The 19,323-nt window shown below is 44.1% G+C and overlaps 1 non-coding gene and 2 pseudogenes across 1 annotated transcript; 2 read left to right on the top strand and 1 right to left on the bottom strand.

Moving 5' to 3' along the window:
• The first annotated feature begins 2,264 nt into the window (after window positions 1-2,264).
• LOC119922542 lies at window positions 2,265-3,214 on the top strand (annotated as a pseudogene).
• A 13,337-nt stretch (window positions 3,215-16,551) lies between these two features.
• Window positions 16,552-17,481, top strand: LOC119922541 (annotated as a pseudogene).
• A 1,030-nt stretch (window positions 17,482-18,511) lies between these two features.
• On the bottom strand, window positions 18,512-18,649 carry LOC119922584. Its single transcript, XR_005448672.1, has one exon. It is a non-coding gene; the product is annotated as a small nucleolar RNA SNORA7 (small nucleolar RNA).
• Window positions 18,650-19,323: the final 674 nt, after the last annotated feature.

The following is a 19,323-nucleotide window of genomic DNA, read 5'->3' as shown; positions in this document are numbered from 1 at the left end:
GAGCTAGCTTGGCAGATATGTGGAGGGAGGGCATTCCAGGCCAGGGGAAGGATGTGGGATGGGGATCGACAGCGGGACAGGCGAGAATGAGGCGCAGTGAGGAGGTTAGTGGTAGATGAGCAGTGGGTGTGGGTAGGGCTGTAGAAGGAGAGAAGGGAGGTGAGGTAGGAAGAGGCGAGGTGATGGAGAGCCTTGAAGCCAAGAGTGAGGAGTTTTTGCTTGATTCGTAGGTTGACAGACAACCACTGGAGATCTTTGAGGAGGACAGTGACATGTGCAAAGCGTTTCTGTACAAAGATAATACGGGCAGCAGAGTGAGGTATAGACTGAAGTGGTGAGAGACCGGAGGACGGGAGATCAGAGAGGAGGCTGATGCAGTAATCCATTCGGGATAGGATGAAAGATTGAACTAGCAAGGTAGCGGTTTGGATGGAGAGGAAAGGGTGGATCTTGGCGATGTTGTGCAGGTGAGACCAGCAGGTTTTGGTGACAGATTGAATGTGTGGGATGAATGAGAGAGAGGAGTCGAGGATGACACCAAGGTTGCAGGCTTGTGAGACGGGAAGGAAGGTATTGCCGTCTACAGTGATGGGAAAGTCAGGGAGAGGACAGGGGTTGGGAGGGAAGATAAGGAGTTCAGTCTTGGACATACTGAGTTTTAGATGGTGGACAGACATCCAGATGGAGATGTCCTGAAGGCAGGAGGAGATACGAGCCTGGAGGAGAGGGAGAGGGCAGGGGCAGAGATATAGATTTGGGTGTCATCAGATAGACATAATAGTTGAAGCCATGGGAGTGAATGAGTTCACCAAGGTACTGAGTGTAGATAGAGAACAGAAGGGGACCAATAACTGACCCTTGAGGAACCCCTACAGTAAGGGGATGGGAGGGGAAGGAGGAGCCCGCCAAGGAGACGGAGAATGAGTGGCTGGAGAGATATGAGCCAAAAGTACAAATGGGGACACAGATATTAATATAAATAAATAAATGTATCCAGGTGCTGTGGGGCTGAGGGGTGGTGATGAATAAAGGAAGCAAGTAAGAGTGATGCAGAAGGGAGTAGAGAAGAGAAAAAGGGGGTTTAGCCAGGAAAGGCCTCTTAAAGGAGGTGAACCTTCAATAAGTCTTTGAAGTGGGGGAGAGTAGTTGTCCTTTGGATTTGAGGAGTTAAGTTAACCTGATCTGCTTCAATTTCCCACTGTGTGAATTGAGTACAGTAAATCAATCGTATTTATTGAGCACTTACTGTGTGCAGAGCACTGTACTAAGCGCTTGGGAAGTACAAGTTGACAACATATAGAGACAGTCCCTACCCAACAGTAGGCTGACAGTCTAAAAGGGGGAGACAGAAAACCAAACCAAACATACTAACAAAATAAAATAAATAGAATAAATATGTACAAGTAAAATAAATAAATAAATAAATAGAGTAACAAATATGTACAAACATATATACATATATACAGGTGCTCTGGGGAAGGGAAAGAGGTAAGATGGGGGATGGAGAGGGGACTAGGGGGAGAGGAAGGAAGGGCGTCAGTTTGGGAAGGCCTCCTGGAGGAGGTGAGCTCTCAGTAGGGCCTTGAAGGGAGGAAGAGAACTAGCTTGGCGGATGGGCAGAGGGAGGGCATTCCAGGCCCGGGGGATGACGTGGGCCGGGGGTCGATGGCGGGACAGGCGAGAACGAGGTACGGTGAGGAGATTAGCGGCGGAGGAGTGGAGGGTGCGGACTGGGCTGTAGAAGGAGAGAAGGGAGGTGAGGTAGGAGGGGGCGAGGTGATGGAGAGCCTTGAAACCCAGAGTGAGGAGTTTCTGCCTGATGCGCAGATTGATTGGTAACCACTGGAGATTTTTGAAGAGGGAAGTAACATGCCCAGAGCGTTTCTGGACAAAGACAATCCGGGCAGCAACATGAAGTATGGATTGAAGTGGGGAGAGACATGAGGATGGGAGATCAGAGAGAAGGCTGATGCCGTAGTCCAGACGGGATGTGATGAGAGCTTGAACGAGCAGGGTAGCAGTTTGGATGGAGAGGAAAGGGCCGATCTTGGAGATATTGCGGAGCTGAGACCAGCAGGTTTTGGTGACGGCTTGGAATACTTTCCCATCCCGCCATGAGGTTCGGGGAAAATTGACAGGATGATAGAGATGTGGTACTTTGAGTTCTATTACTCGATTGTTTCAAAGCAAAACTAACGAGGATCATCATTCTCTATACAAAATCTGCAGATCTCACCCGTGCTCCCAACGTCTACCCTGAGTTGATGGGTAATGAAAACAATGTGACAGAATTCGTTCTACTGGGACTTACACCTAATCCAAGGGTGCAGAAAGTCATCTTTGTCATTTTTTCAATCATCTATATCATCACCGTGGTGTGAAATATGATCATTATGGTAACCATAACCACCAATAAGACTCTGGACTCTCTCTTTCTGGCCTATTTGTCATTTATTGATGCCTGCTATTCTTCTGTCATCACACCTAAACTGATCATCGACTCTGTCTGTGAGAAGAAAATCATCTATTTCAAAGGCTGTTTGACTCAGATCTTTGGAGAGCATTTTTTGGCGGGGCTGAAATTATTCTCCTCACAGAGATGGCCTGTGACCGTTACGTGGCGATATGTAAGCCGCTGTATTACATGACCACCATGAACCCGAGTTTGTGTGGTGTGCTGGTGGGGGTCGTCTGGACAGGAGGCTTGATGCACGTGACAATCCAGATTCTCTTCATGGTCGATTTACCCTTCTGCAGCCCCAACGTCATCAATTACTTCATATGTGATTTGAAACCTTTGCTGAACCTTGCCTGCACGGACACTCACAACCTCAGCCTCTTTGTAGCTGCCAACAGTGGGTTGATCTGTCTATTAAACTTTGTCATGTTGATTATTTCCTACGTCCTGATCCTGCGGTCCCTGAAAACACACAGTAAACAGGGTAGGCACAAAGCGCTCTCCACCTGCAACTCCCACATCACCGTCATCATCCTATTCTTCATTCCGTGTATATTTGTGTTTATGCGGCCCGCCTCCACATTCCCCATGGATAAAGCTATTGCAGTTTTTTACACGATTATAAGCCCTATGCTAAACCCCCTCATCTACACCCTGAGAAATGTCCAGATGAAAAATGCCATCAGGAAACTATGGAGAAGAAAAGTGACTTCTGAAGATAAAGAGGCATCACTCTATGAAAATGGTGATATTTGACCAAGTAAGGGACATGGCAAGCGTGGATTTCAGGTAACGTTTTTAGGAAAAACGTATAGGCTATTCAAAGCTCAGTGGAGCACATGTCTTATATGTCTGTTGTATTTCTCAAGAGCTTGTTACCGTGTATTACTATTTTGATGGTACTGACACCTGTCTACTTGCTTTGTTTTCTTGTCTGTCTCCCCCTTCTAGACTGTGAGCCTGTTGTTGGATAGGGATTGTCTCTATCTGTTGCCGAATTGTACTTTCCAAGTACTTAGTACAGTGCTCTGCACCCGGTAAGTGCTCAATAAATGCAATTGAATGAATGAATATTACATTCAGTAGGTGCTCAAGAAATACCACTACATGAACTACTAAAGAGATCCTTAGCTGTAGAGGTATTCATCCTCACTTCAGCTTATTTAGCAACCATTACATGTTAAGAAGCTGATTTTCCTGCTACTACTGCTTTCATTGATCTTTTTATCCTTCTCTCATCTCAAATGAGGAGAAATCAGAGGAGTCTGCTCAATAGCACAGTCAGTCCTGTTCTAGTTTAAAGATTAAAATAAATGTTTCCTTAGCAATAGAGTGTTGTCTTTTTCCTATTGTCTTTTTCCTATAGCTCCACTGAATATCACATTGTACCAGACATGTCATAGTCATTAACTGTAGAATGGGATGCTTTCTAATTTGATTCCTGACAAGCAGGTCATAGAAAATGGGAACTCCTTGTGAATTTCAAAACAAACCAATGCTAAATCGTTCTCCAATCAACAATCGGGAGAGGGGCAGTATTAGGAAGAATGATCCATGATAGCATTCCACATCTATAATCATGATGCTTAGCTATGAAGGCAGTCAAAGTGTGCTTTCATTAATGATTCTGTCCTAGATTATGCAAATCAGAAAGCCAAAACAACTTGGAGAAGACCAAAATCAAAACAGCGGTATTGGAACTGCTTTGCAATCTATTCCAGCCAAAAGAAAGCTGCTTAAATAGGTCAGTGTCCAATGTGAGGGATCAATGTTTGCATAGGTCTGCATCTACTCCTGAAAATGAGAGTTGTTAGGGACCAGTCTGGCTCCACTGTGAGAAACAACATGACTCTTTGGAAAGAATGCGGGTCTGGGAATCAGAGGACCTGGGTTCTTATCTCGGCTCCTCCACTTATCACCTGTGTGACCTTGGGCAAATCACTTCACTTCTCTGAGCTTCAATTCCCTCAACTGTAAAATGGGGATTAAGAATTTGAGCCACGTGAGGGACAGGTACTGAGTCCAACTTGATTAGGTTGTATCCACCTCAGCGCTTACTACAGTGCCTGGCAAATAGGAAGCACTTCACTAATACCATTTACAAAAAAAAGAGAGAAAAGGAAAAGACAAAGGTGCTTGTGGTGGCGAGGGAAAAGCAGGGAAAGGGACAAATTTGTCATTGGTTTTAACCTTTTTCTCAGTGACACAAGCTATTACTTGATAGAGAATGTATTGGTTCCAAGTGCCATCATAGAAGAAGACCCAATAAGGTATTAAGCATTTGATTAATCAGGCATGGAATCAATCAATCAATCAATCGTATTTATTGAGCGCTTACTATGTGCAGAGCACTGTACTAAGCGCTTGGGAAGTACAAATTGGCAACACATAGAGACAGTCCCTGCCCAACAGTGGGCTCACAGTCTAAAAGGGGGAGACAGAGAATAGAACCAAACATACCAACAAAATAAAATAAATAGGATGGAAATTTACAAGTAAAATAAATGAATAAATAAATAAATAGAGTAATAAATATGTACAACCATATATACATATATACAGGTGCTGTGGGGAAGGGAAGGAGGTAAGATGGGGGAATAGAGAGGGGGACGAGGGGGAGAGGAAGGAAGGGGCTCAGTCTGGGAAGGCCTCCTGGAGGAGGTGAGCTCTCAGCAGGGCCTTGAAGGGAGGAAGAGAGCTAGCTTGGCGGAGGGGCAGAGGGAGGGCATTCCAGGCCCGGGGGATGACGTGGGCCGGGGGTCGATGGCGGGACAGGCGAGAACGAGGTACGGTGAGGAGATTAGTGGTGGAGGAGCGGAGGGTGCGGGCTGGGCAGTAGAAGGAGAGAAGGGAGGTGAGGTAGGAGGGGGCGAGGTGATGGAGAGCCTTGAAACCCAGGGTGAGGAGTTTCTGCCTGATGCGCAGATTGATTGGTAACCACTGGAGATTTTTGAGGAGGGAAGTAACATGCCCAGAGCGTTTCTGGACAAAGATAATCCGGGCAGCAGCATGAAGTATGGATTGAAGTGGAGAGAGACACGAGGATGGGAGATCAGAGAGAAGGCTGTTGCAGTAGTCCAGACGGGATAGGATGAGAGCTTGAATGAGCAGGGTACCGGTTTGGATGGAGACGAAAGGGCGGATCTTGGCAGTGTTGCAGAGCTGAGACCGGCAGGTTTTGGTGACGGCTTGGATGTGAGGGGTGAATGAGAGAGCGGAGTCGAGGATGACACCAAGGTTGCGGGCTTGTGAGACGGGAAGGATGGTAGTGCCGTCAACAGAGATGGGAAAGTCAGGGAGAGGACAAGGTTTGGGAGGGAAGACAAGGAGCTCAGTCCTCGACATGTTGAGCTTTAGGTGGCGGGCGGACATCCAGATGGAGATGTGCTGAAGGCAGGAGGAGATGCGAGCCTGGAGGGAGGGGGAGAGAGCAGGGGCAGAGATGTAGATCTGGGTGTCATCAGTTCACTTCCGAGGGAAGTTGTGGCTCTATCTTGAGGTGATGACCAAGGCATTGAGGCTTCCCATCATACTTCACATTCTTGCTCAAAAATGGAGAATGCCTCTCCTGGTGCAGGCTGGTATCATCAGCCAATCTTTCTGCAGGCTTGGAATGGCTCAAAAGCAGCATGGCCTTGTGGATTGGTCAAAGGCTTGGGAGTCAGAGGATCTGGGTTATAATTTCAGCTCTGCCATTTCTTCACTATGTGACCCTGGGCAATTTACTGCTTTGTGTCTCAGTTACCCCATTGGTTAAATGGGGATTAAGACCGTGAGTTCATTGTGGGATGTAGACTGTGTCCAACCTGATTAGCTTGCATCTTCCCCAGCACTTAGTGCAGTGCCTGGTACAGAGTAAGCACTTAGCAAATACCATTAAAAAAAGCTAGGAGGGTGCAAGAGGCAGAGTCTTTCCCTCTAATTCCAGTGGAAACCATTCCACTGGGAATACAGCTAAGGGTCACTTGCAGGATGGAGGTGCAGTGGAACCCTGAGTCATGCTAAGTGATCCCAGCTGTGTGGATGGGTTGCTGGGCTGCCATCAAAATTGTCCTCCCCCTTTGGAGGAGTCCGCTATTGGAGACAAGACTTCCAAACTGTAAGCTCATTGTGAGCAGGGAACACATCTGTTTACTGTTACATTGTATCCTCTCAAGCGTTTAGTATAGTGCTCTCCACACAGTAAGTGCTCAATAAATTCCATTGACTAAGAAAGGATTCTCCCTAGGCAGAGAGGGCTCCATCCTCTAATATGTCTATGTTGAATTCCTTATAGGCATGGCAGTCCAGGGATAATGAGTCACTCTATCTCTCTATCCAGGCCCTACCCAGGTTAGGAACTGACCATCCCCAGGGTTTTCAAGTGATGGGCAGTGGTTAGAAAGACCCAGGCCCAGTCAACACAAATAATGCACTAATTGCTTCAATTGAGGCTGTGACGAGAACAGAAGCACATCACTGGAAATAGGTTTGCAAGACCCGTCTTGGGGAATTTTAGGATACTCTGGGTGGCAGAGGCACCTATGTGAAAGTGTTGGACTGCTCTATCTCTAGCCCCTCCTTCAGAACAGATTCAAGTCTTCCTTCTCTCCTCTTTCTCATGCCTCTAATTCCCCCCCAGACAAAAGGCAGCCTCTTAAAATGAATGGTAAATGTTTGGTTTGAGTCAATGGAGTCTCATCTCCTACCTGCTTTCTCACTCTTCCCATTTTTTTCATAGACCATCTCTGGAGAAAAGCACATGATGAGGTGCTGAAACAAGGACAGGGATAGGAAGGGGAAAATAGGGCAAGAGACATGCTATTTCAAACTATAAGATCATTGTGGGCAGGGAACGTGGGTACCAACTCTGTTATATTCTAGTACAGTGCTCTCACACAGTAAGAACTCAATAAATACCACAGACTGACTGGAGGAAAGATGAGAGGAGAGGATGGCTGGGGTCTTGGAGCTGGAGGGAAGGGAGGAAAGAGATGGAGGGGAGGGAAGAGAACTTAGGGATGAGCAACCCAGGCAGATAGAGATAGATGGGAGCAGGGGTGAAAGTGAAAAAAAGTTTCTTACCACAACCACCTGGCATTTAATATTGTCACCAGCCTAGGAGACATAAACAGAAAGTGGTCACTCAAGACCTCCATATTTTGGGCCCCTGGGATCAGGAAAAACCCTGCTGCCAATTCAGATCTGGAGGGGGTCAGAAAAGGTCCCTAGGCATAGGCCCAGAGGTGGACAAGGCACAAGGTACTGTACAAGGAATATTAAGCCAAAAGTCCATTAAGAGTTTCAGTTCAGACAAACCAGAGAAGGGTCGACTGGAGGCCTGAGAGAGCCTTCTCAGGACACCCTTACTCAGCCCAAAACGATAGAGGTAGCCCTGAAGAGTTGGGGCTGGTCACAAGGTGCCAGAAAAGGCTCTGGAACGAGTCACTGGAATGAGCCAGGGAAGGTGGCAATGTCAGGACATCCTGTTCCGGCAGGTTGGCGGTGTCGGTGAGAATTCTAGTTCCATCTCTGTGACAAGTAACTTTCAGTGTGGAGGAAGGAAATGGAGAAGAGAGACTCAAAATAATCCTCTCACCCCGACCACCAGAACTAGAGCTAGAAACTCCATTCTCCAACTCCTCATTTTTTACAGTTTCCCAGACCTTCCCACAGATTCCCCTGCGATCTGTCTTGTGTATGAACTCTTGCCTCACTGACAGTTTAAAACTTACCTACTGCCCATAGAGTTGATCAGGGGAAGTATGGAAGCTGGGTGCCCTAGTAGAAAGAGCACAGGCCTTGGAGTCAGAGGACCCGCGTTCTAATCCTGATTCTGCCAATTGCTTGCTGTATGACATTGGGCAAATCACTTGACTTTTTGGTACCTCAGTTTCCTCAAATGTAAAATGGGGATTCAATATCTGTTCTCCCTCCTACTTAGACTGTGAGCCCCATGTGAGACAGTGGCTGTATCTGACCTAATTGGCCTGAACCTACCCCAGCACTTAGAACAGTGTTTGACACATAGTAAGCCCTTAAATGCAATTAAAAAAATGGTAGAGAGGCGGTCTACCGAAGCTGTCCCCTTGAGCTGGGCTGTCCTACCTCGAACTCATCATCTTCCAAGGACATGTGCCAGTAGTGCTGGATGTGGGGCCCTGGCCAGGCCTCGAACAGCTTCACAGTGGCTGGCCCAGTCCAAATCTGGTGAAGCCTTTTAAAGATCCAAGGCTAAAGGGTGTATCCATTCACCCTGATCAAAGCCTCTATGACCTTAGTGACCAACAGAGAGCAGGTGTGGTGGAGGCCCCAACTTTCACTACCGAGGTAAGAGGCTTGTTCCCGGCTCCTAGTCGGAGCCATGTGGAACATTGGCCGAACTTGTCAGGCAGGCTGAGGGGGCTAGTTGAATGGAATGTGTGTAGAATGAGTGGTGGGCAGGGAGAGATGCTGACTTACTTTCTAGGTTTTCCTCCTTCAGATGTAGGGTGCGGTCACAAATCTGTGTGTGAGCGTTTGGCTGGATAGTGCATCAGACCCAGCAGGTGCTCACCGAATACTACTACTATTGTTACTGCCTACAATTACTACTACTAATTATGGTATTTTTAAGGGGATACTGTATGTTAAACACTGTTTGACACATTTATTATTATTATTAAATGCCATCGAGTCATTTCTGAGTCATAGTGACTCCATGGATATATTTTCTCCAGAACATCCTGTCCTCTGCCATAGTCCACAACCTTCCTAATGGTTCTTCCATAATCATTGCTATGGTCTCCATCCATCTAGCTGCCGGTCTGCCTCTTCCACGTTTGCCCTGGACTTTTCTTGCATTAGTGTCTTCTCCAGAGAATTAGTACTACTGATTATGTGTCCAAAATATCCTAATCTAAGTCAAGTCATTTGGCCTTCCAAATACCACTTTGGTTCAGTTTGCTCCAAAATCCATTTTATTTTGGGGGGGGGGACAGTCCATGGCATTCACAAAAGCCTTCTCCAACACCACATTTCAAAAGAATTGATTTTTTTCCATCCTGTTCTTTCACTGTCCAGCTTTCAGACCCATACACTGTCACTGGAAACACCATAGAGTTGACAATTTGTATTTTTGTGGCAATTGTTACATCAGCACATTTCATGACTTTTTCCAGGCTCTTCCTAGATAGTAACTATGTAAAACAATGGTTGACACAAAGTGCTGGAATAGATACAAGTTAATCAGATCAGACACCGTTCCTCTCCCACGTGGAGTTAACAGTCTAACTGCTTTTGCTACTACAAGGGCAGAAGAGGTCTGAGAAGACAGTGACCAGAACAGGAAGAACAAAATTGTCTTCTTACTTGACAGAGGGATAGTGGGACAGAGAACAGAGGGAGAGTGAGCAAGCAAGGGATTGGGTCATAGTGGTGGCTTAAGTCAGCTGAATCTGAGAAGAGCTAGGCCCTGTAGACTCAGGGAGAGCTTTATGAGAAGCCCAGGGGAGAAGATGAAGATTTTATAGAGGAGAGGAATTAATTACAATGAAGCCATCCAGACTGAAAATATGAAGGGGGCAGGGGGAGACCAAAGACCTTTCACTCTACTTCGGAAGATTGTAAGCTCATTGTAGGTATGACATAGTTTCCATCAGTGTTATTGTATTGTATTGTGTATTTCATTGTATTGTATTGTATTACTAGTACAATTCTCTTTATACAGTAAGTGCTTTTAATATGCACTTATTATGGTGCTTTGCACAAAGTAAGCACATTCAATCACATTTATTGAGCACTTACTGTGTGCAGAACACTGTACTGATTGCTTGGGAATACCATTGGCTGATTGATTGAAAGACAGGGAGAACTGTAGCCAACAGCCCAATCCAGGCACCCAGAAATTATCCCAGCCCTCCGTATCACTGTTCACTCGGGGTAATAATAATAATGATAATAGTGGTATTTTGCAAACCCTTACTAATTTCCAGGCACTGCACTATGTGCTGGGGAGAATATAAGCCAATTGGGTTGGACACAGTCCCTGCCCAACATGGGGTTCAACGTCTCAATCCCCATTTTACAGATGAAGTAACTGAGGCCCAGAGAAGTGAAGTGACTTGCCCAAGGCCCATAGCAGACAAGTGGCACAGTCAGAATTAGAAACTATGACCTCTTGACTCCCATGCCCATGATCCATTACACCTCGCTGCTTCTCCAATGTTCAGGGGCTGCTATCTATCTAGTTCAGGTGCATAGACCACAGGCATGTGTGTGCATTTTGGCACACCCATATATCTTGCACACACATCTGGAGAATCTGACTCAGCATCACTGGCCCCAAGGCAGCTCCTAAATTAAAGGAGTTGATTAGGCAGATACACAGATAATCTCCCAAATAGCCCAGGGTTTAACTGCTTTGGCACATGCTTCAAGAAAAAAAAAGTAATTCCTCTGAGAGGAGAGAGAATCCTAAGCATTATAATAGAGCTGTGAACTTCTATTGGATCCCCTTTAAATGTCTATCTGCAGTTCAAAGAGAAACCTGTGAAGTTATATACTGGAAGGAGGGATGGAGAGGCATTAATAAAAGGGTCTCCTCCTAGTGGTCTTTCCGATTTTCTGCAGCTACAGATTTGCAAAGAGGAAGGTCAGTGAGCTGTCCTCCAGGCATTAAGTTTTCAGCCCTGTGCCAGAGCACATGGTCACACAATCTTTGCGAACTGAATGTGGTAGGCCAGCTGCAGGCTGATCTTGATTACCTGAGAAGTTTTACCTAAATGATTTACTTGTTTTGTGGCCACATATCCAACCTGTCTACCCCAAAAGTGTGCTGTGTCCTTCTTCTCTAAAGCAGCTTTATTGTGTGAATATCTAAGATTGGGGGTGGTAAAATCCTAAATTCACCAAAGAGCATCAAGATCCACAACAGCAACTCAAGGTAAAGATTTCGGCCTCATTGGCTTTTTCAGTTTATTCCTAAATTCCTTTTTTTCCTCTCATCTGAAGCCATTTAACTAAAAAGGATACTTTTTATACTATTTTCTCTAATATTTTGACAATGTCCCTGATTCTCAAAAATATGCTTACCAATTCTACAGATAATGCCATGACTCTGCACAAATGTTTATAGTCTCATTGTAAAGGCCTTATAGGTATGGGGTATCAGAAAACAACTGATTGTGGATAGTCACATGTTCACCTAAATTTTGTTTATATTGTTTTATGGTATTTGTTAAGCGTTTAGTATGCACCATGCACTACTCTAAGGGCTGGGGTAGATACAAGGTAATCAGGATGGACATAGCCCATGTCCCACATGGAACTCGCAATCTTAATCCCTACTTTACAGGTGGGGTAACTGAGACCCAGAGAACTTAAGCGACTTGCCCAAGGTAAAACAGCAGAGAAGGGGCAGGGCTCAGATTAAAACTCAAGTCCTTCTGACTCTCAGGGCTGTGCTTTTCATCCACCACGAAACATTACTTCTCAATATTACTTAGTAATATTACTGTCTAGGAATTCACTCGATCAAAAAAATTTCAAAGAAACCTTGTGGTTTCTCCTTGAACTGTGAGAATAATACTTTGGATGGAAATCCTATAGGTGAGAGATGTACAATGGTGTTCACTGATGCACACTGATAAAAAGAGAATGTTTGAAAATGAATATTTGAACACAGTACTGAAGCGATGTAAGGATCAATCCAGTATGCTACAATGAACCATTAAGCAATAGGTGATATAGAAAGTTGGTTTAAAGTATATAAGTGAAAACAAAGAGAATTCATTCTCCTTGTTGAAATCTCACACCAACCCAACTCTTATTATGAGAGTTAGTCACGTTAGGCTATCAGGATCTGACATTCATTTACATCAAAACGTTCCTACTTGAGTTATTTTTCAGTGATGGGATGGCTGCAGATTAGTTACACAAGCACTCACTGCCCCAAATCAAGTCTTTTTGAAGGCACATCTCCAAAAGGCCTTGCCCAACGAAGCCCTCATTTCCTCTTCTCCCACTCCCTTTTGCATCCCTTCTGCACTTGTATTTGCACCCTTTATTCATCCCTCCCTCAGCCCCACAGCATTTAAGTACATATCCTTAATTTATTTATATGAACGTCTTTCTCCTCCTCTTAGGTGTAATCTCAATATAAGCAGGAAACATAACTATCAGTTATGTTAAGTTACACTCTCCCAAGTGCTTAGTGCAATGCTATGCCCACAGTAAGTGCTCAATAAATATGATTGATTGGTTGACTGATTGTTTAGCAGGATGTCTGACACATTCAGAAAGGTTTGCTACACCATTTCTGGTTTCCATTTCCTTTGTGGGCTCAAACCTCATCACTGGTATAAGCACCAGAATATTATCCTGTTGGAGGCAATTCTTTAGGAAAATAAAATGATTCTACCTTTTATGGTCACTGTCTTCTCAGACCCCCTATAATAGTTATAATGATAACAATAATAATGATAATAATAATAATAATGGTATTTGTTAAGCACTTACTATGTGCCAAACACTGTTCTGAGTGCTGGGGTAGATACAAGGTAATTAGATTGTCCCACGTGGGGCTCACAGTTTTAATCTCCATTTTACAGATGACGTAACTGAGGTCCAGAGAAGTTGAGTGACTTGCCCAAAGTCACACAGCTGATAAGTGGCAGAGCCGGGGTTAGAACCTACATCCGGTGACTCCCGAGCCCATGTGCTTTCCACTAAGCCATGCTGCTTCTCTAGTAATAGTAATAGGAGGCGGGGAGGAAGAGGGGAGGAGGATAAAGGGGAGAAGAAGGAGTGGTAGTAATATTTGCTGAATACCCACAGGGAGTAAAAACTGTACTTAGCACCTGGAAAACAGGAAATAAAGACATGACATTTCTGTACATATCTTTAAATTATATATTGTGAATTATTTATTCATACTAATGTCTGTCTCCCCCTCTAGACTGTAAGCTCATTGTGGGCAGGGAGCATGTCTGCCAAATGTTGAGTTGTACTCTCCCAAGCGCTTAGTACAACAATCTGTGCATAGTAAGCGCTCAGTTAATACCATTGATGATGATGGTGATTAAGGGGCCAGTGGGATGTCCAAGTGGAAATGTCTTGGAGGCAAGAGGGATGTGGGATTGCAGGTTAAGCATGAGGGGTAGGGCTAAAGAAGTCGATTTGGGAGTTCACTCATTCATTCACTTGTATTTATTGAGCGCTTACTGTGTGCAAAGCACTGTACTAATCACTTGGGAGAATACAATATAACAACAGACATATTCCCTGCCCACCGTGAGCTCACAGTTTAGAGGGGGAGAGGGACATTAATACAAATAATTACATATAAATAAATATATGATTACAGATATATACATATGTGCTCTGTGGAGTTTTCCATATGGAAGTGGTAGCTGAAACTATAAAAGTGGGTAAGCACCAAGAGAGAATGGGCGTAGATGCAGAGGGGACTTATAACAGAGTTTTATGAAACATGCATAGTTGAGAGAGGAGAGATGAAAGAGTCTGACATAGAATACCGGTAACTGGACCGACTCCGGTTGGGGAGATTTTAAGAATTTCTTGTCTGATGCTTTTTCCTCATGTTGGTGAAATCGATTAGCCTTAGAAAGTGAATTTGTGAACCTGAAGCTAAAGCTAGATTATTGACAATATAAAAACTTTTGCTGAGCTTTTAGCTTTATTGATCTTAAAACTTCAAAAGCTTTGGAAAACATATTGTATTTGTATTGTTTTCTCTGTTCATTCTGAACTTCTCTCCATGTCTTTGAATTCTGGTACTTTATGGCTCTTTGGGTCTGACACCGTCTCTGCCCATCTGAGATTCTGTTTTTGCCTTTATGAATCCTTCTGTGACTCCATTTGTGACTCTCTCTCTCTTTGCTTCCCTGTTTGTGTGTGCTTTCAGTGACTGTGTGAGGTTTTTGGGGGGTTTCCTCTCACTTCCTTAGAAATCCCCGATTCACCAACGGCTTATCTCTGCCCACTGCTGTCACAATGTAGTGGCTAGAACATGGGCTTCGGTGTCAGAAGGCTCCACCACTTGTCTGCTGTATGACTTTGGGCAAGCCACTTAGCTTCTCTATGCCTCAGTTACCTCATCTGATCCTAATGTTTAGGGACTTTGTAACATTCCTTTCTTTTCCCCATATAACCATACCTTTCCCTCTAGTGCAACCAATTTTTAATGACTTGTCCACAAATTAGTTCAAATCCTTCTTAAAGCTCCGTGTGTGGTGTAGCGTGTATGATGCATAACTATTAGTATTACTATTATTACTATTAAGTCATGCAGGTTTCCTATCTAGTTTGTGATAGATTTACAACTCAAACTAAATCTCTAGGAGTCTTTTTAAAGGTCTGGTAAATATTAGTCGAGTCCATTTCTGGAGCCATAAATGCATTAAACAACTGGCAGTTAAGAGAACAGACAATTGGGAAGTTTGTTATCTATGGAAAGGACGCTGATGCGATGTCTACTGTATGTTGTGCAGTTGACTGTATTTCACAATTCGTCCAGGAAGACCCTGACGTTGGATGCTCCCTAGCTGACCCGTTTAGTTGTTGCAGGATATCAGCAAGTCCTAGCAGTAACTGCAAGGCTTGAAGCTGGAGTGGGTTATTTTTCAATTGCATTCAGCTCCAAATTGCACGTTTCTGGGTGGAAAGAAACCCAGGATTCCCCTCCCTACTGCCTTGATTCAGAGAGGAAGGCAAGATAAAAATGGATGGTCTCCCACTCTAAATCCCGTGATTCTGGGAGGGGGTGCCATAAGGCCACACCTTCCTGAACTCACAGTCCCTCAGATGTTGAAAAAAAACTAAGTCCAAGGGCATGAGCATTGAGCTGGATTCTGGTGAGCTGGATTTAAACCACTTTCAATATCGGCCCACTGGACATTGTCAAACGAACCCTGAGCAGAGAAACAATTATCTCAATATTCCTTTGTGAAAATGACCCCTGTCCTTACAATAGTGCTTGGCATATAGTAAGCCCTTAATAAATACCATAAATAACAATCTGGGAACAGTCAAACCATACTTGATGAAAGCGTATGGAAAATTGAGCTGCAATGGTTGAAGCAAAAACTTCTCACTATTGGCTTCAAAGCTCTCCATCACCTTGCACCTACTCACCTCACCTCCCTTCTCTCCGTCTACATCCCAGCCCTCACACTCCGCTTCTCTGGTAATAATAATAATAATAATAATAATAGTAATAATAACAATGTTGGTATTCATTAAGTGCTTACTATGTGCCAAGCACTGTTCTAAGCGCTGGGGGAACTACAAGGTAATCAAGGCTGTCCCACGTGGGGCTCACAGTCTTAATCCCCATTTTATAGATGAGGAAACTGAGGCACAGAGAAGTGAAGTGACTTGCCCAAAGTCACACAGCTGACTAGTGGTGGAGCCGGGACTAGAACCCATGAACTCTGACTCCCAAGCCCGGGCTCTTTCCACTGAGCCACGCACTGAGCCTTCATCTCGCCTGTTCCCCTGTCAACCCCTGGTCCTTGTCTTACCTCTGGCCTGGAACGCCCTCCCTCCTCAAATCTACAAATCACTCTTCCCCCCTTCAAAGTCCTTCTGAAGGCTCACCTCCTCCAAGAGGCCTTCCCAGAATAAGCCTGCCTTTTCCTCAGCTCCCCCTCCCTTCCACATCACCTTGACTTGCTCCCTTTGCCTTCCCCCCTCCCTGCCCCACAGCACTTATCTATATATGCATATATGTGCATCTATAATTCTATTCATTTATATTGATGCCTGTTTACTTCTTTTGATGTGTACATCTCTTTAATTCTATTTATTTATATTGATACCTGCTTACTTGTTTTGATGTCTGTCTCCCCTCTTCTAAACTGTAAGCCCGATGTGGGCAGGGATTGTCTCTCTTTATGGCTGAATTGTACTTTCCAAGCGCTTAGTACAGTGCTCTGCACACAGTAAGCTCTCAATAAATTGTATTGAATGAATGAAAGTGTTTTGAGTTCCTTTATCTTCATAAACGATAAAGATCATCGTTTAATCATCTCAAGACAAACCTAACAAAGATCATGGTTGTCTTTACCAAATCTGCAACTCTCACTTGTGTACTGATTGCCTACCTCGAGTTGATGGAGAATGAAAACAATGTGACAGAATTCATTCTACTGGAACTCACGCAGGACCCAAAGATGCAGAAAATTATCTCTGTTGTGTTTTTAATCATCTACATAGTCACCATGGTGGGAAACCTGATCATTGTGGCAACCGTAGTTTCCAGTCAGACTCTGGATTCCTCCATGTATTTCTTTCTGGCTCACTTGTCGTTCATTGATGCCTGCTATTCCTCAGTCAACACACCTAAACTGATCATTGACTCCCTCTCTGAGAAGAAAAGCGCCTACTTCAAAGGCTGTATGACCCAGGTCTTTGGAGAGCATTTTATTGCCGGGGTTGAAATCATTCTCCTCACGGTGATGGCCTATGACCGTTACGTGGCGATATGTAAGCCATTGCACTACACGACTATCATGAGCAGACATCTCTGTAGCTTACTGGTGGCCTTGGCCTGGGCCGGAGGCTTCCTTCACGCTACATTTCAAAATCTCTTCATGGCACACTTACCATTCTGTGGCCCCAATGTCATCGACCACTTTATGTGCGATTTATAACTCTTGCTGAAACTGGCCTGCTCCGATACTCACACCTTGAGCATGCTGGTTACTGCTAACAGTGGTGGCATGTGCGTGTTAATCTTTAGCCTGTTGATGATTTTCTATGCCTTCATCTTGCACTCCCTGAAGACCCACAGTGCCGTGGGTAGACTCAAAGCTCTCTCCACCTGTGCCTCCCACTTCATCGTTGTCATCCTCTTCTTTATTCCGTGCATCTTTGAGTATGTGCAGCACACAACTACCTCATCCATTGACAAGGCTGTTACAGTATTTTATACTATAATAACCCCCATGCTAAATCCCTTCATCGACACATTGAGAAATGCAGAGATAATAAATGCCATTAGAAAGTCACTGAGAAGAACAGTGACTTTTACCCATGAATAAGTGGCAACTTAGGAAAAGGGTTATTAATATAAATGAGGAAATCAGCTGAAGAATGTTCTTGCCCCCTTTTTTGGAGAACACACTCTGTACTTATCAAGGGAAACTTGGTCAATGGTTTTTATCGATTTTAGGTCAGAGGTCAAATAAGAATCTTTTCTTTGTAATTTGGAAATCTTCTAGTTTTAGATGCTGTTTTACCACCATCCTCTGATTACTTGTCATTCATTTATAGCCTTTCCTAATGCAAGCACAGAGAATAAAGGAGCATGGTCTAATGGAAAGAGGATAGGCCTGGAAGTCAGAGGAAGTGGATTCTAATCCCGGCTTTGCCAGTGGCTTGTTGTGTGACCTTGGGCAAATCACTTAAAGTCTCTGTTGCCTCATCTGCAAATTGGGGGTGAAATATCTGTTCTTCCTCCTACTTAGGCTGTGAACTCCATGAGATACAGGGACCATGTCCTAGCTGATTAGCTTGTGTCTACCCCGGCACTTACTACAATAGCTGACTAGTTGTAAGCACTTAATACTACTACTACTACCACTACTACTACTACTACTACTACTACTACTACTACTAATAATAATAATAATAATAATAATAATAATAATAATAATAATAATAATAGACACTGCGAGAATTCCTCTGACAAAGTATTTATGGAACACACACTGAGTGCACTCCACTAAACACAGTTCATTGTATTAAGTGTTTGGGATAGGGAAATGTAAAGAAGCCATGCCTTCCCTGAGCATACAGTGCAATTCAGTGAGAGATGCTTACTAATTTGGGGTGGTTTTACCCTATTGTCTTGTCTTATGCTGTTGAGTCGTCTCCAACCCAGAGCGACTCCAAGGACATCTCTCTCCCAGGTCACCCCACCTCCATCTGCAATCATTCTGGTAACATATCCATAGAGGTTTCTTGGTACAAATACAGAAGTGATCTACCATTTCCTTCTTCCTCTCAGTAAATGAGTCTCCACACTCAACTCTCTCCCATGATACTGCTGCCCAATACAGGTGAGTTTTGAATTGTAACAGAATGCCTTCCATTCGCTAGCCACTGCCCAAGCTAGGAATGGAATGGGTAGGCCTCTATTTGGCTCTCTCTCCCACAGTCGAGATTGGTAGAGTACTGGAAATTCTCCAGATGCGATCCTGAGAGGGTGCTTTACCCTATAGCTGTACTGATTAATGGGTGGGAAAAGGTTCTGAGATCAGTCAATAGTATTTACTGAATGCTTACTGTTTGCAGAACACTGAATTAAGAACCTAGAAAATGACAGTACAAGAGAATAGGTATACATGATCCTTTCCCATGAGGACCTTAAAGTCTTTAAGGGGAGACAGACCCTCATTTGTTGATGAGGTCACTGAGGCATAGAGAAGTTAAGTGACTTGCCTAAGGTCACACAGCAGTCATATAGCAGAGCGAAGATTATAACTCAGGTCCTCTGATTCTCAGGCTTGAATTCTTTCTAGGGACCACTTTTCTAGGGAACCATCGTCAGCACATTGCTGTGGATTAGCAATTAATTTGAAAATCAAGGTTATTTACCACCCTATACACAAACAAGAATCTTCAACAGTGACACAGACATAAATACTGACCCTCAATTCTTTACATCCTTAAATGAAGCAAAAATAGAAAAAGAAGTAGAAAACAGAATTAAGAACATTAAGGTTTCCTTTTAGAGAGTGGGAGCCTATATGGCAATCAAATCCAAATGAATCTGAAGGTAGATGGAGCAATTATATTAAACAAAAGAGAGAAACCACATGGTCTATTGGAAAAACCATGGGGCTAGGAGTCAGAAGATATGGATTCTAATCCCTCCTTGC

The sequence above is a fragment of the Tachyglossus aculeatus genome, unplaced genomic scaffold (genome assembly GCF_015852505.1).
Source record: "Tachyglossus aculeatus isolate mTacAcu1 unplaced genomic scaffold, mTacAcu1.pri scaffold_108_arrow_ctg1, whole genome shotgun sequence".
Taxonomy (NCBI): domain Eukaryota; kingdom Metazoa; phylum Chordata; class Mammalia; order Monotremata; family Tachyglossidae; genus Tachyglossus; species Tachyglossus aculeatus.
The sequence above is the reverse complement of the archived record's forward strand: the minus strand, read 5'-3'. Positions and strand labels throughout refer to the sequence as shown.